At 46.9% G+C, this 14,820-nt stretch overlaps 1 long non-coding RNA gene across 1 annotated transcript in view; it reads right to left on the bottom strand.

The window, feature by feature from the left end:
• LOC138520645 (uncharacterized) overlaps positions 1–8,448 on the bottom strand; it is a 120,279-nt gene extending 111,831 nt beyond the window's left edge. The window contains exon 1 of the long non-coding RNA XR_011282835.1: positions 8,323–8,448. This is a non-coding gene — a long non-coding RNA (uncharacterized lncRNA). The remainder of the gene's footprint in view (positions 1–8,322) is intronic.
• Between the last annotated feature and the right edge of the window lie 6,372 nt (positions 8,449–14,820).

Below are 14,820 nucleotides of genomic sequence, written 5' to 3'. Positions count from 1 at the left end.
TAAAAATATGCTTACAAAAAGTTTAAAACCAATATTAAAATAGGTGTTTCCAAGGATGGAGGGGCAAAAATAATTGTCATCCTCCTCTTGATACTCTTTCATCATTGGAAATTAAGCATCTTACAATGTTAGCGGACTCGACATTTTCAGAATCACTCGGATTTCCTTATCTTGTTATATATAATGTCTGTGACTTAGAGAAAGAGGAGAAACAGGGGAACAGAGAAGAGGAACAAAGGAAGAAGAAGAAGAGGAAGAGGAAGAGGAAGAGGAAGAGGAAGAGGAAGAGGAAGAGGAAGAGGAAGAGGAAGAAGAAGAAGAAGAAGAAGAAGAAGAAGAAGAAGAAGAAGAAGAAGAAGAAGAAGAAGAAGAAGAAGAAGAAGAAGAAGAAGAAGAAGAAGAAGAAGAAGAAAAAGAAAAATACAAGCGAAAAAGCATAAAACATCAGTGGAGGAAAACAGAAGCAGAGAGAATCACTCAATTGTCAATTACTGGCCTATAAATGTGTAGAGTTCCTCGTCTATGTTGTGTCCATTAGGAAATTTACTTTCCAAGTAATATATATATATATATATTGTTTGTGTGGTTGTCTGTGGTATATGGCAGAGTGGTGTTTAAAGAGAGTGCAGAGTATTGGTTTGATTTATCTATGGTGGCTTAGTGTGGTGTTAAGAGAAATAGTTTAACCGGTGTTGTTTTGTTGCTGGAGTTGTGGGTGGAGATGTGCTGCTGGCTAGTGTGGGAGGTCGAATGATTTTGCAGTGGTTGTTGTTGCCATGCTTTCCACAAGACACCACACACTGACGAATGGGGACAACCTATTTCATTTTGGAAACATCACAGATGGCCACATATATTTGTTTTTATTCATGCAAATGGGTGCCTTGTTATATTATGTGATGTTAGGCTAAGTCATGCTATGTCAGATCACACAAGTGAAGCGCTACTCCATCTTAAGTGGGATTATGGTAAAATGCACAATGAACTAGCAGCGGATAAAGCCAAACACACACAGCAACCACGCCAATACCATGCTGGCAGGGACCGTTGGTATTGTTCATTTTGTCTTCAAATCTGGACCATTTGCTCGTAACTTGACAATACTTGCCACTTGCGGAAAAAGGCGAAGGTGCTCCCCACAAGAAAGTTTGACCTGCTACCACAAAGTCTCTGAAGGTAGACCCTCCCCCACAATTTGATGCATTATCCCACCAGAAGTGTTGTTCTAGTTGTGCCCCGGCACTACACAGCCACATACGCACAGACACCCACCACAAGCTTCGCTGACATCACATTAACACTCTAAACTTCTCTGTTAATCCTATCTCACTCCTCAAATCACATGTGATCATTACCCAAAATACAGTTAGCTTCTTATTTCTTGGGCTCTCCCTTCCACGTAACATTCCCAAAGGGTCTCCGTCAAATCCTTGGAGGCAAACTGGTGCACAGGGCCCAGGTACTTCCGATCTGCACCCATTAAAACCTAACGCAGTGATCAAGATTTAGTCATAGGCGCCCCTCTGCGAGAAGGAACACGGGCCATTCACCTGCTCTTTGAGAAGGTACCCACTCGAGAGTCCGCAGCCACACTTTTGCCCACTGTACCTTTCACAGAAGGGAAATATCCATTTGCATATCAGTCTTTGTCCCGCCAACACCTAACGCAGTGGTGTTCAAACGTATTCATGCTGAGCCGCCCCTTGAGTAAAAATATTGTTGCTGCGCACCGCATACGTCACATCAGCTTATATTTTCTATTGAAAGCAGTCACCGTACTCCCATTTTGATGAGCCTCAAGCACCCCCCAGACATTCTTCGGGCCTCTATAGGGGGGGCCAGCCCCACGGTTTGAAGACCACGGACCTAAGGTGTTTTATTAACCTCTTCTGCTTTTCCACTACAAACCCCTCTGTGCTTTCTTTACTGAGCCGCATGCATCGAGACCAGCAACAAATAATAGCTACACAAGACAGTTCACTTCCTGTTACGCCGGTCTCTGTGGCTGAGGCGGCGCCAGACCATCCATCGTCTGTGCTTTCCTAGATCTATTCATTTGTTTACTGTGGTTTTGAAGATGTACAAACCTGTTCCCAGTGGGTGCATTATTTTCAAGGCTTCACCTAGGGGAACGAAATGTCTGGGGTTTATTTGAGTGCAAACTGAGGAATTTAGAATAGATCTTTGTTAGATATTTGATTAGGCTGGTAGGAGATAAAGGAGTGTGTAATTCCCCATCAACACTGAATGTTGCTGCTTCTGACTTGGAAATTGTTGAGGGTTGCTGAGATCTACTAGTGATGGAGTGGACTGTGCTACTAGAAGAGAACGGGAGCTTGTCGGGTGTTCCACGAGACACGGGAAGTTGTATCCAGCAGGTGACACGGAAGATGCTCTCTCTCTCTCTCTCTCTCTGTCTCTCTCTCCCCCCAATAAGTGCACCTGTCCCAGTGACCTCGTCTCTTCATCTTTGCACTGACCATGGCTGATGCCAGACTTAGGAGGAGAGCAGCCGGGATGCAAGTACCAGCTGGTTACGAGGTGTATCAATTTCCTATTCAAAAGAAATGCCACTCAATGAAGAGCTTATCCACATTTTTTTGTGTGTGTTTCTCGACACAATTCATGTCATTAGGACCATAGAGTTAGGTCACGGGTATGATATGATATGGCATTTATAACGCGCCTATACACAAGTGTTTCAAGGCGCGATAACAGCGGGTACCAGCTTCATCACTGTCCCATTGATTCCTCCTTTGATCTCCTCCTGGAGGCCATTGTCCTGGGAGGATAGCTCAGCAGCAAGGTGCTCGCCTTGGAAACAAGACAACACAAAGCCACACAGGTTCGATCCCTGGGTCCGGACGTAGAAACCTCCGGGTATTAAGCGTCTTAAAAATACACAACTCAGAGACATATTCCTGTAACAGCGCCTCGATGCCACCGGGCTGCGTGAGCGCTTTAAAAATGCAAAATAAATAACATTTTACTGGGATCAAAAGGGTCTTCTGGTCTTCTTAGGCCTCCCTGTTACTGTCCCTCAGTCTTTCCAAGAGCGTTGCTGGATTACCGGGACTAGGCTTTTGCAAACTCCAACCTAATAACTTCTTAATTCTTTCAGCGCAATGGAATGTCTAGTGACATCGCTACTGCTCTGCAGTAGTACAGTGATGAGTAGTGGCTAGTTTCTAATCAGCATAGACTACTCCTAAACCAGCAATGATCCCAGTCATAAAGGTGAAACAGGCACAGCCTGACAGGTACACCTTATTTGCCTCTTTTGGGAACTTGGGCAGAGGGTGGGTGATTCTCTTTAGGAGTGGCATGAGCCGGTGTTAAAAAAAAAAGCAATCCAACCGACTATAGTACGGTGGTACCAAAATAAAAATGATGTCCAACCCAGTTTCTATTAAAATTCAATTTTTAATTAAACTAACAAAAATGCACACAACTAACAAAATCACGGTTGCCCACCCATGTAAGGAAAAACACAGAGAATACAGACTTTAGAATAAAGGAACACTCTTGGTTTGTAGACAGGGGTACTCAAACATAGATTTCAGTAGAAAAGGTCAAAGCTAAGAATTTTAAGTATTTTATAAAGTTAGAGAAGAGAAGGAGGGTACCTTAAGGCAGATCGGGGAGACAGGACCACTTCAAATAACTGCAGCATCTTATCTTTGGGGCTCGAGGTAATTGAGTCAGGCTTCTAGGTGCTTTACTGTAATCGATCTGGTGTTGAGACTGTCGGGCCACACTGTTCCAATTGTGAGTCGGCGTCAAGGTGACTTTGAGATGCGGCTCACAGTGGATAGAGTCCGCGTTCTCCCCGAAGAGGATAGATGGATCATCAGGAGGGTAGCTAGCAGAGCAAGCACAAGTGGTGGTAGACATTGTGCCACCAGTGGACTGAATGGGTCCAAGGTGGGAGGGGTTATTGCTGGCAGCAGAGGCCTCTGTGTGTGCCCTAGCTTGAAATAACAGCTTATGCAATGCTGCGTTTTATGTTTTCTATGCTATGCTATGCTATTTTATCCAATGTTATGCTATGCTGTCCTATATAGTGTTACCTTGTGATATGCTGGTCTGTGTTCAGTCAGGTCAGTTTATGTTATGTTATTTCGCTATGTTATGCAATGTTATGTTGTGCATTGTTATGCTAAACTATATTGTTTGAGAACATCCTTCCATCCTGATTGCCTGCCTAAACACCCTGCCTGTTGGTGCCCATTCTTGGATCGAACGGTAAGCATGAATATCCACCCCATTTAAGGGTTCATGCCCCCCACTAATAAGAGCAAAAACAAAGAGGTGATGGCTGGAAGGTTTAGAATTAATCTTAACCACTGGCAACGCTCTGGGCAACCCTCCAGACCACCGTTCTTTGCCTGCCAAGCCATTACAGAAGGGAAAGACCATATGCAAATCAGGCTTGGCCCCACCCCAAAAGGGGCAGTCCAGCCCGAACTGCTAGGCCACATCCCCTCTGCACGAGACCACAAGCATCCCCAAACATGTTTCGCCCTTGTTGGGGCTCATCAGTGAGGAGTAGCTTGGGTCTCTAGGCCCAGCAGGCACGGGACCCACGTCTGGGCATACCCGTCCCCAGTGCCTTAAGTGGCACTACAAATCGAGCCGGGGCTCATCGAGGGGGCGTGGCCTAACAGCGGGGGTCTTGATGGCCCGTTAGGCCACGCCCCCTTAACGAGCCCGGGTTCAATGGGCTACTGCCACCCCTGCCAGGCAGCCTTTCGTAGAGATTAGCACCCTCTCCCCTATGGGGAGAGGGTGCTGATCTCTGCATTTATTTTGTGTAGGCTTGCCTGGCAGGGGACAGCGCCTGCCTATTCAGCCTTAATGGTGGTGCTGCCCCTCGCCAGCTGGGGAGGGGCAGCACCACCATTAAGGCTGAAAACGTGAGGCCACTGGAAGCAGAGGCCTTTTTCCTAAATACTGAAACTCCCGCGAATGCGCGGCAGCTCCAGTATTTAGAAAGCAAGGCCTCTGCTTTCAGCGGCCTCACGTTTTTTCCATAATGGTGGCGCCGGCCGACGGGAATCTCTTGATTAAAGGGATGCCTCGCAGGTGCGGCGCCACCATTATGGCTGAAAGGCATTTTTTTTCTGTAGCCTGAAGCTCTCGCAAACGAGCGAGCGCTTCAGGCTGTAGAAAAAAATGCCTTTTCGTGTAGTGGCCGGGGCTGCCAGGGGAGATTACCTGGCCCCGGCAGGGCCCCGCCTCAAAACGAAATTTCAGAGCCTGCCGGGGCCCAGCCCCGGCAGGCCCCGGCCCACTTAAAGCCCTGCCCGTCCCACTTGGGGTGACATAGCAAAAACAAAGAGGTGATGGCTGGAAGGTTTAGAATTAATCTTAACCACTGGCAACGCTCTGGGCAACCCTCCAGACCACCGTTCTTCGCCTGCCAAGCCATTACAGAAGGGAAAGACCATATGCAAATCAGGCTTGGCCCCACCCCAAAAGGGGCAGTCCAGCCCGAACTGCTAGGCCACATCCCCTCTGCACGAGACCACAAGCATCCCCAAACATGTTTCGCCCTTGTTGGGGCTCATCAGTGAGGAGTAGCTTGGGTCTCTAGGCCCAGCAGGCACGGGACCCACGTCTGGGCATACCCGTCCCACTTGGGGTGACATAGCAAAAACAAAGAGGTGATGGCTGGAAGGTTTAGAATTAATCTTAACCACTGGCAACGCTCTGGGCAACCCTCCAGACCACCGTTCTTCGCCTGCCAAGCCATTACAGAAGGGAAAGACCATATGCAAATCAGGCTTGGCCCCACCCCAAAAGGGGCAGTCCAGCCCGAACTGCTAGGCCACATCCCCTCTGCACGAGACCACAAGCATCCCCAAACATGTTTCGCCCTTGTTGGGGCTCATCAGTGAGGAGTAGCTTGGGTCTCTAGGCCCAGCAGGCACGGGACCCACGTCTGGGCATACCCGTCCCACTTGGGGTGACATAGCAAAAACAAAGAGGTGATGGCTGGAAGGTTTAGAATTAATCTTAACCACTGGCAACGCTCTGGGCAACCCTCCAGACCACCGTTCTTCGCCTGCCAAGCCATTACAGAAGGGAAAGACCATATGCAAATCAGGCTTGGCCCCACCCCAAAAGGGGCAGTCCAGCCCGAACTGCTAGGCCACATCCCCTCTGCACGAGACCACAAGCATCCCCAAACATGTTTCGCCCTTGTTGGGGCTCATCAGTGAGGAGTAGCTTGGGTCTCTAGGCCCAGCAGGCACGGGACCCACGTCTGGGCATACCCGTCCCACTTGGGGTGACATAGCAAAAACAAAGAGGTGATGGCTGGAAGGTTTAGAATTAATCTTAACCACTGGCAACGCTCTGGGCAACCCTCCAGACCACCGTTCTTCGCCTGCCAAGCCATTACAGAAGGGAAAGACCATATGCAAATCAGGCTTGGCCCCACCCCAAAAGGGGCAGTCCAGCCCGAACTGCTAGGCCACATCCCCTCTGCACGAGACCACAAGCATCCCCAAACATGTTTCGCCCTTGTTGGGGCTCATCAGTGAGGAGTAGCTTGGGTCTCTAGGCCCAGCAGGCACGGGACCCACGTCTGGGCATACCCGTCCCACTTGGGGTGACATAGCAAAAACAAAGAGGTGATGGCTGGAAGGTTTAGAATTAATCTTAACCACTGGCAACGCTCTGGGCAACCCTCCAGACCACCGTTCTTCGCCTGCCAAGCCATTACAGAAGGGAAAGACCATATGCAAATCAGGCTTGGCCCCACCCCAAAAGGGGCAGTCCAGCCCGAACTGCTAGGCCACATCCCCTCTGCACGAGACCACAAGCATCCCCAAACATGTTTCGCCCTTGTTGGGGCTCATCAGTGAGGAGTAGCTTGGGTCTCTAGGCCCAGCAGGCACGGGACCCACGTCTGGGCATACCCGTCCCACTTGGGGTGACATAGCAAAAACAAAGAGGTGATGGCTGGAAGGTTTAGAATTAATCTTAACCACTGGCAACGCTCTGGGCAACCCTCCAGACCACCGTTCTTCGCCTGCCAAGCCATTACAGAAGGGAAAGACCATATGCAAATCAGGCTTGGCCCCACCCCAAAAGGGGCAGTCCAGCCCGAACTGCTAGGGCACTAATAAGAGAACACTTCTCTGATCACTAGCTTCAAACCCATGTGAAACTCTGCGGCTGATCAGGCGATCATGGTGACCAGTGAACATGAGGCTTGCAATTCCCAGGTACACAAGGGGACAGCTGCTTGTAACTCGGTGCAAGGCAGCATGCAGCACTACACACAATACCTAAATAAAGCAGTACATTTTCATATTTATAATAGTGTTCTGTTCATAAACAACCCATCAAGGAAGATGACTCATTGAACAACAATGCTCTAAAAACCGTTAATAAACATTAATTCCAAATAATGTAAGTTGAATTATTATCTCAATGATTTTAGCATCACCCCGGCCAAGTGGGGCTTACAGGGCCGGAAATGGCTCAGCTGCCTGAGCCTATGTCTTCACGCACGGCGAGGGGTGATTCCTACATTAGCACCACAGGGTTCATCCGTTGGTGTGAATATTTATTTTTTGTTACGCGAGTTGGGCTCCGCGCATTTTGTGAGAGCCCAGAAGCCCATTGAAAAAAATGGCAGCTGCCATAGCAAACAGAAAAGTGACTGAGTCCCTTTTCTATTTCTACTGAGTTGGCCGGAGGTAGAAATGCGTGCCGGGACTGGAGCAGAAACCTCTGGTCCAGCAGGTAAGTGTGGTGGGAGGTGGCACAGGGCAGGATAAGGGATGTATTTGGTGGTTGGGAGAGGGTCGGGGCATGGGGAGGCAACAGGGAGGGGCTCCATGTTGGCTCCCCACAATCAAGATGACGGCACCCAGGGAAGGGTTTGGGCTTGGGTGGCTGGAGAAACACGTGCGGTACACAGTGTGTTCTGGCCCATATTTCCAACTATCTGATTGGCTGAGCACCCTTCTCTGGGTGTGAATAGCTATTCTGATACAGGTAAACACATTTATAAAATTGCATTAATCACTAAATTTACACAGACTCAAATGGTGTATCACAGTACAATTGACTAACACATATGATACAATACATTAAAAGTGTCAGTGCTACATAAAATATATAATGCAACATGGAACAACAGAGCACACAACTTGTTTACATTCCAAACATCATTGCTTTTCTCTTTATATACCATAGTTCATGTACAATATGTGCACTTTTTTGACAGTCCTATACTTTTATCAGCCATCATTCATATGAAATAAATGCTATTCAAAAACAAGGCGTCAATGCTCGAAGGTTTACCTGCAAATGTGGACCGAAGAAGGTGCACGTCCAGCAGCCACTCGAGTGCAAGTCACACAAATGGGCACACGTTTGGGAGCCACGAGCTGAGTGTTGGCTGAGGCTCCAGTGCTTCCCTCCCCCGCTCGTGTCTTCCACCCCTCCTCCACCAGCAGCCCTGCCCTCCAGCAGCGGACCAGGCCCTGGAGATCTCTGTGTGATGAGCAGGATCCCTGGTGAGTGTGATTTAGCACAAGGGGATAATTACAGCACATAGGGCCTCATTATGAGCATGCCGGTCTGGTAACAATGCTGCCGGTAAGTCTATCAGCACCGTTGTTACTGGACCGGCACACTCGGAGTCTGCGTGCGGCTGCCGTCCCGCCCGCCAGATCTGACCTGGCAGGCGGATCAGTAGCCGCTCGCAGACTTTCACAGAGGCCCTGGCACTGTTATTTGCGGTGCTGGTGCTTTGGTGTTCCCCATTCCCATATGGGACACAAATGGGAATGGGGAATACCATTTTCCAGCAACTGACTTCCAGGAACACTGGGGTCGTAATCCCCCAGTGTTTCCGTGGAGCCAGGTGCCAGAAAAAATCACAACTCTGGCGGCAGCCTGCCCGTTTTACCAGCACGGCTACCACCAGAGTTGTAATGAGGCCCATAGTCTGTGGGGGAATGCAATAGGCAAAGGATTTCCAGAAGTGCCTAGATGGGACACAGCCTTCCCGGCACCCGTGGAACCCCAAAAGGAACCCCAAAGGGAAACTAGCAAGGCACTCATAGTGTGTTGCACTCAGTTGGGAACTTACAAATAGACACCCAGCCCACTTGAGGTGCCTCTGTGTGTTTGAAATCATTCACAAGGCTTGCCCCCCTGCGGGTCTAAGGCCAGGGGCCGCTGTGTTGGCCCAGTGTTGCAGTGAGGTACAGTCTTTTGACTGTGGCGCCTGACACTGGTCTTTTTCTGGCATTGCAGGCTGCAGGGTCTCCACGTGCTGAGAAGTAACTGTAAAGCAGCATATCAGTGCTGTATAAACCACACAACAGAGCAAGCAATTCTACTGACATGATTACCTGTAAAAAGCACCATTTCCAAAACTGGTGCCCAGAGAAGGGCCATTCCTAGGGACAGGTGAAGTGGGTGACGCCCCCAGGGCACAGAAGAGGGAAGGGGCACTGGAGGGACCGGAGATAATTTACTTTCTATGACCAAGGTTGGGTGAGACCAAGATCTTACAGACCACACTTTCTTAAGAGTACAAAAGACTGACATCATAGCACGTCACTTCCACCTGCTGCATCTAAATCTTTACTTGCTCTTTATTTTGGGAGGGTTTAATACCTCCATTAAATGAGCATCTTTCTCTCTATATATATATATAAAAGTCAAAAGTTGTGTGTGGGTTTGTGACTTAGCAAAGCATTATTCCTCATACAATTCCCCACCATTTCACAAATCTGCACTAAATTTTGCAGCTAGCATTCCAGAAGTTTACACATTTTTGCCACATCAGGAGAAATTAGTTTTCCAGAGGATTTTTGCAAGATGGTGTTTACCGGCAAAGCCGTAAACCATAGTTACTGGGAAGGGAATACAAAATGTTGCTGCATCAGGTGAAATTACTTTACTAGAGGATTTTGCGAGATGGTGCCTGCCGAGGAAGCCATAAACCATGTTCATCAGGAAGGGAAAGAACAATTGTTGTTTTTCAACCGGTCCCGACGCGAGGGACAAAACATGAGGTCCCTATGGGACCTCAAAAACCACGTTTCAAGGCCCTAGGATGCACGGTTTCTGGGATGTTTGTACCGCAATGCACCACAACGAACAGCACCACTCCAGGCTACAGGATCATTCGTTTTCAACAATTAGTGAGAGTCTTATGTCTGTCTACAGAACTCGTTCGGAGAACTAGTACTTTTGCTAGTATATATAAAAAGCAGAATAAATCTGTTAGTTTTGTTCCTAATACAATTGCACACTGTTGCACCATTCTGCTCCAAATTGGCATAGTTACCTGTTAGGATCTTCCGGACATTACTGGTTACATGTTATTTGAATCCCCCACCCCTTTCACTGGATTTTAACTCCTTCACACATTTGCCTGAAATCGGCAAAACATCAATGTGGTCGTAGAAGGACCGCACAAAGCTCATTTTAAGCATCCCGACTCCAGGAACAAAACCCAAGGTCATGGTGGGACCTTGGAAAACGCATTTCAAGGCCCTAGAACACACCGTTTCTAAAGGTATTTGCCCCGCGATGCAACACTATGCAACAATATGCACCACAACGCACTGCAACGCCTCAGGTGAGGTGACAGGTGGTGACAGGTGGGGTGAGCGAGCACACACAAGTTCCCAGTATGCTGCAGCATGCCAATTCTCGCCTCCCATCCACGTCTGCTGCGGTGTATGTCAGCCAGCCACCCATGCCCATCCTCTGTTCAGTTTACAGCAGTGGTCAAAGCACATTACACGATAAGCGATTCGGAACAGCGACCTCCAGGATCATTGATTGTCAACAATTGATGAGAGTGTTATCATGTCTGTCTACAGAACCAATGCTGAGTATGGGTAATTCTTGCTAGTTTACAATAAAACACAACTTGACACTGAATGACCTACGCTTTGAACACCTGCAGCGCCCCAATCCTCCTTCGAAAAAACAATCCTAGAAAAGACTGTCCTGCCCAGGAGTGGGTGTGGAGTTCTGGAGCCGACAGGGAAGGGTCAAATAAGGACCTACGAGAAGATGCAAGAAGGAGAAATAAAGGAACTTCGAGCGAGGAGGAGATCTGCAACAGAAAGGGAGGAGAAAGAACGGAGAACCTTGGGGAAAAAGATGGGAATGATGTAGGATAAGTGCAAGAAAATGAAAGCAAGGAGTCAAGATGGAAAGAATGATGCAAAGTGAGAAAGACAGTGAAAGAAAAGAGATTGGAGAAGTAAGAGGATGATGAAAAAGAGAAACAGGAAGGAATGAGAAAAAAGACTGGAAGAGGTTAAACAAGAGAGAGAGGAAATACACAAATAAGGATAACAAAGACAGGCTGAAAGAACATGGGAGCATGTATGTAAGTGTAGAAGAAAGGGGCCATGAAAAGGCAGACAGTAGGAGAACCTATGGGGAGATGGAATGAAGGTCTCCATATCGAGGTGGGCAAAGAGATGAAAGAGAGGGGAAGGGAAGAGGAAATATGCAATGAAGAGAGTAAGACGTTGGGAGTTCAGCAGAGATGGGGCCGGTGAGAAGCATAAAGCTAGAGAAATCGTGGCGCAGCCACACAATACGTGCCAGTGCCCTTTGTTTAGACAATGAACAGAAACGTGGGATGAGGAAAATGAATACCTGTTTGTCTACGCGTTGCGTCATTAAAGGTTAATGAAACTGTACCCAAATTCAGGCGCTGGAAATGGAAAGTGTTTATTCTGGGATCCGACCAGCAACAGGGCTAGTGGGGGCAGAGAGGGGGGGGGCTAGAGGTGGAGTTGAGAGGGAGGTGGGGCGATTGTCCTTATCCTCATAACGCTTTGCCTCTCAGAAGATTATTCACTAACACATGGCTAGTAACGCGAGTGAGATGAGTGGTCCTATAATGTTGCTGGCCACAGTATAAAAGGGTCCCACTTTTAAACTTAAGAAGCTGTATTTTAATATTTCCTGTTTTCTGCAGAGTACAATCCTAGTGAGCGATTTCACAAGCATTGTGATCAGAAGTTCATGTGCTCTTGTGGAAAAGTGTACGCACCATGTATAGCAGTTTGAGCACTAAACCAAATGAAGGTATGCAGTGATTGAAACTTACAACATATATATAAATATATATATATTCAATGAAAAAACTTAGTTAAGGGGACATTATGGTTAAGTTGCAATAATAAAAACCTACGAAATTCATTGGAAAAACATTGCTACAGGAGCGTTATGGTTACAGGTAAAACCAAAAAACGTCAGAAATTCGCCAGTTATGGTAAGGTAAGCAATCATAATTCACACCACCACTGTGCACTGCTAAGACTAGCACCCAGGACATCAAAGATGAAATCACAAATGTCACACCACAGGACTGCCCTGGGACATCTGGAGGGTTCGCGGACTGTCGGAGGGTGAAACAACCCATGTTTTGGCTTCTTATGGCCATATGCCATCCCATCCTCACCCCCCCACATCCCCAGAGATAGTTTTTTGAGTTTGACAAGTGCAATGTTGCTTTTTTTCTTATGTTTTCACTGCGCTGCCCGCGGACCATCAAAAAGGTCTACGAATCCATGATGTCGGGCGTTACAGGAAAACAAATGCATTTCACGTTTTCTCACCACCCAATCAGCGGCTGCGTCCCAATGTCTGCAGACCATGAAAAAGTCTGCGAATTTTTCTGGCCAATCAGAGGCCAGTCCGCGGACCGAACAGGGAAGTGAGTACGTGGAACGGACATGATTTTATCACACATTTTTTGCCTTACATTTTGGTACTTTAAAAAAAAAATGAATGGACAGATTTACACCAAATGAACAAAAAAGCACGCTTTTGGGACGAAGTCGCCGCTCCTGCCGCAAATTTGGTGAAAATCCGTCCAGCGGTTTGGGCTTTAGGCGTGAGCAAAAAATTGTCCCATTATGTCTCTGGAGAAAAAAGAAATTTTGGGTCCCCCCCTATAACTTTATCCGCCCTTGATCAACGTCACCAAACTTCGTAAAACCAAAAAAAAAACGAAATTCACCAGTTATGCTAAGCTAAGCAACCATAACTCGCGCCACCACCGTGCACTGCTAAGTGTAACACCCAGGACATCAAAGATGACATCACAAATTCCATATTTTATTTTTTCAAAAGTGTTAAATGTATGCACATACAATAGTCATATAACCTAGCCCCACTTGACAACATCCATATAGACTTTATGGAAACATTCATATCTAGATCTAAAATCTTTTTGCAAACGTTTGTGTAGATTTGTCAAATTGCACCACATTTATAAACCTTTACAATATTTTGGGACCCCCCTCTAATTTTGCCCCCTCTTGATAAAATCCCACCAAACATTGCAAAAACTTGTATATCTAGATCTATAATGTTTTTGCACACCTTTGTGTAGATTCATTAAATGGCACCCCATTTATAAGCCTTTAAAATAATTTGGGACCCCCCTCTAATTTTGCCCCCTCTTAACAGAATCCCACCAAACTTTGCAAAAACATTTAAATCTAGACCTATAATCTATTTAGAAACCTTTGTGTAGATTTGTCAAATGGCACCAGATTTATAAGCCTTTAAAATAATTTGTGACACCCCTCCTCTAATTTTGCCCGCTCTTTACAAATTCCCACCAAACTCCGCAAAAGCATGAATACCTAGATCTATTATCAGTTCCCCAACATAAGTGTAGATTGGCAAATGGCACCTAATTTATAAGCCTTTATATTATTTTGGGACCCCCCTCTAATTTCGCCCCCTCTTGACAGAATCCCACCAAACAAGACTATAAGTGCAAAATTTCATGCAGTTTCATTGAGTGGTGCCAAAGTTATAAGCCATCCAAGAACTGCTTTTCACCAACCCTGTAATGCAGGGGTGTCCGGGAACTTCACAAGACTGTTCGCGAATATCTGGACTGTTTGTGGGCATGCGGGGCAAAAAAACACCTGTTTTTGTTGCTTCTTGCAGCCATATCCCACCCTCATCACCCCTCACCTCCCCAGAGATTATTTGAAAAGTTTGACAAGTGCAAGGCTGTGTTTTTTAATATGTTTTTACCGCGATGTCTGCGGACACCGGCCGCTGTCCGCGATTCCAGGATGGTGGTCGTTTCCAAAAATCTGACGCACTTCATGCTTTTCACCATCCAATCAGTGGGCGTGTCTAATGTCCGTGGACACCGCGTTGCCCTCTAAGCCAATCAGAGTCCTGCCCGCGGAGAGAACAGGGAAGAGTGTCCACAGAGAGGACATAGATATCACACATTTTTTGGACCTACTTTTTGGTTGTTTTAAAAATAAATACTGGACAGATTTCCACCAAATTTACAAAAGCACACTTTCGTTACCAAGCCGCGACTCCTTCCGCAAATTTGGTGAAAATCCGTCCAGCAGTTTGGGCTGTAGGCGTGAGCAAAGTTCTTTCTCCATTCAATCTATGGGGAAAAAAAGACATTTTGGGACCCCCCTATAACTCTGCCCCCCCTTGACCAAACCTCACTAAACTTTGAACAAAAACTCAGAGTAGGACATTTTTTTTGCAAAGTTTGATGAGGATTTGTCCAGGGGAGCGAAGTTATAAGCAGCTCAAAAAGTGTTCTTCCTATGGGTTTAGCAACTTAACCATAACTACATGGCCGCTACTGTGTTCATGTAATATATATAAACATTTATGACGAAAACAATTCCGAATTTTTAGAAATATATATGGGGGTGGGGTAAAGGGTTAAAACGGGCGGGGAGGTGTTTGGGGTGGGATTATAAACAGGGGGAAACAGGGGGCAAGCCTTCCCTCCAATAAAAAAAAAATAATCGA

Source organism: Ambystoma mexicanum, chromosome 13 (assembly GCF_040938575.1).
Source record: "Ambystoma mexicanum isolate Mex_15411 chromosome 13, UKY_AmexF1_1, whole genome shotgun sequence".
NCBI classification, from domain to species: domain Eukaryota; kingdom Metazoa; phylum Chordata; class Amphibia; order Caudata; family Ambystomatidae; genus Ambystoma; species Ambystoma mexicanum.
This window is presented reverse-complemented; position numbering and strand designations above follow the sequence as displayed.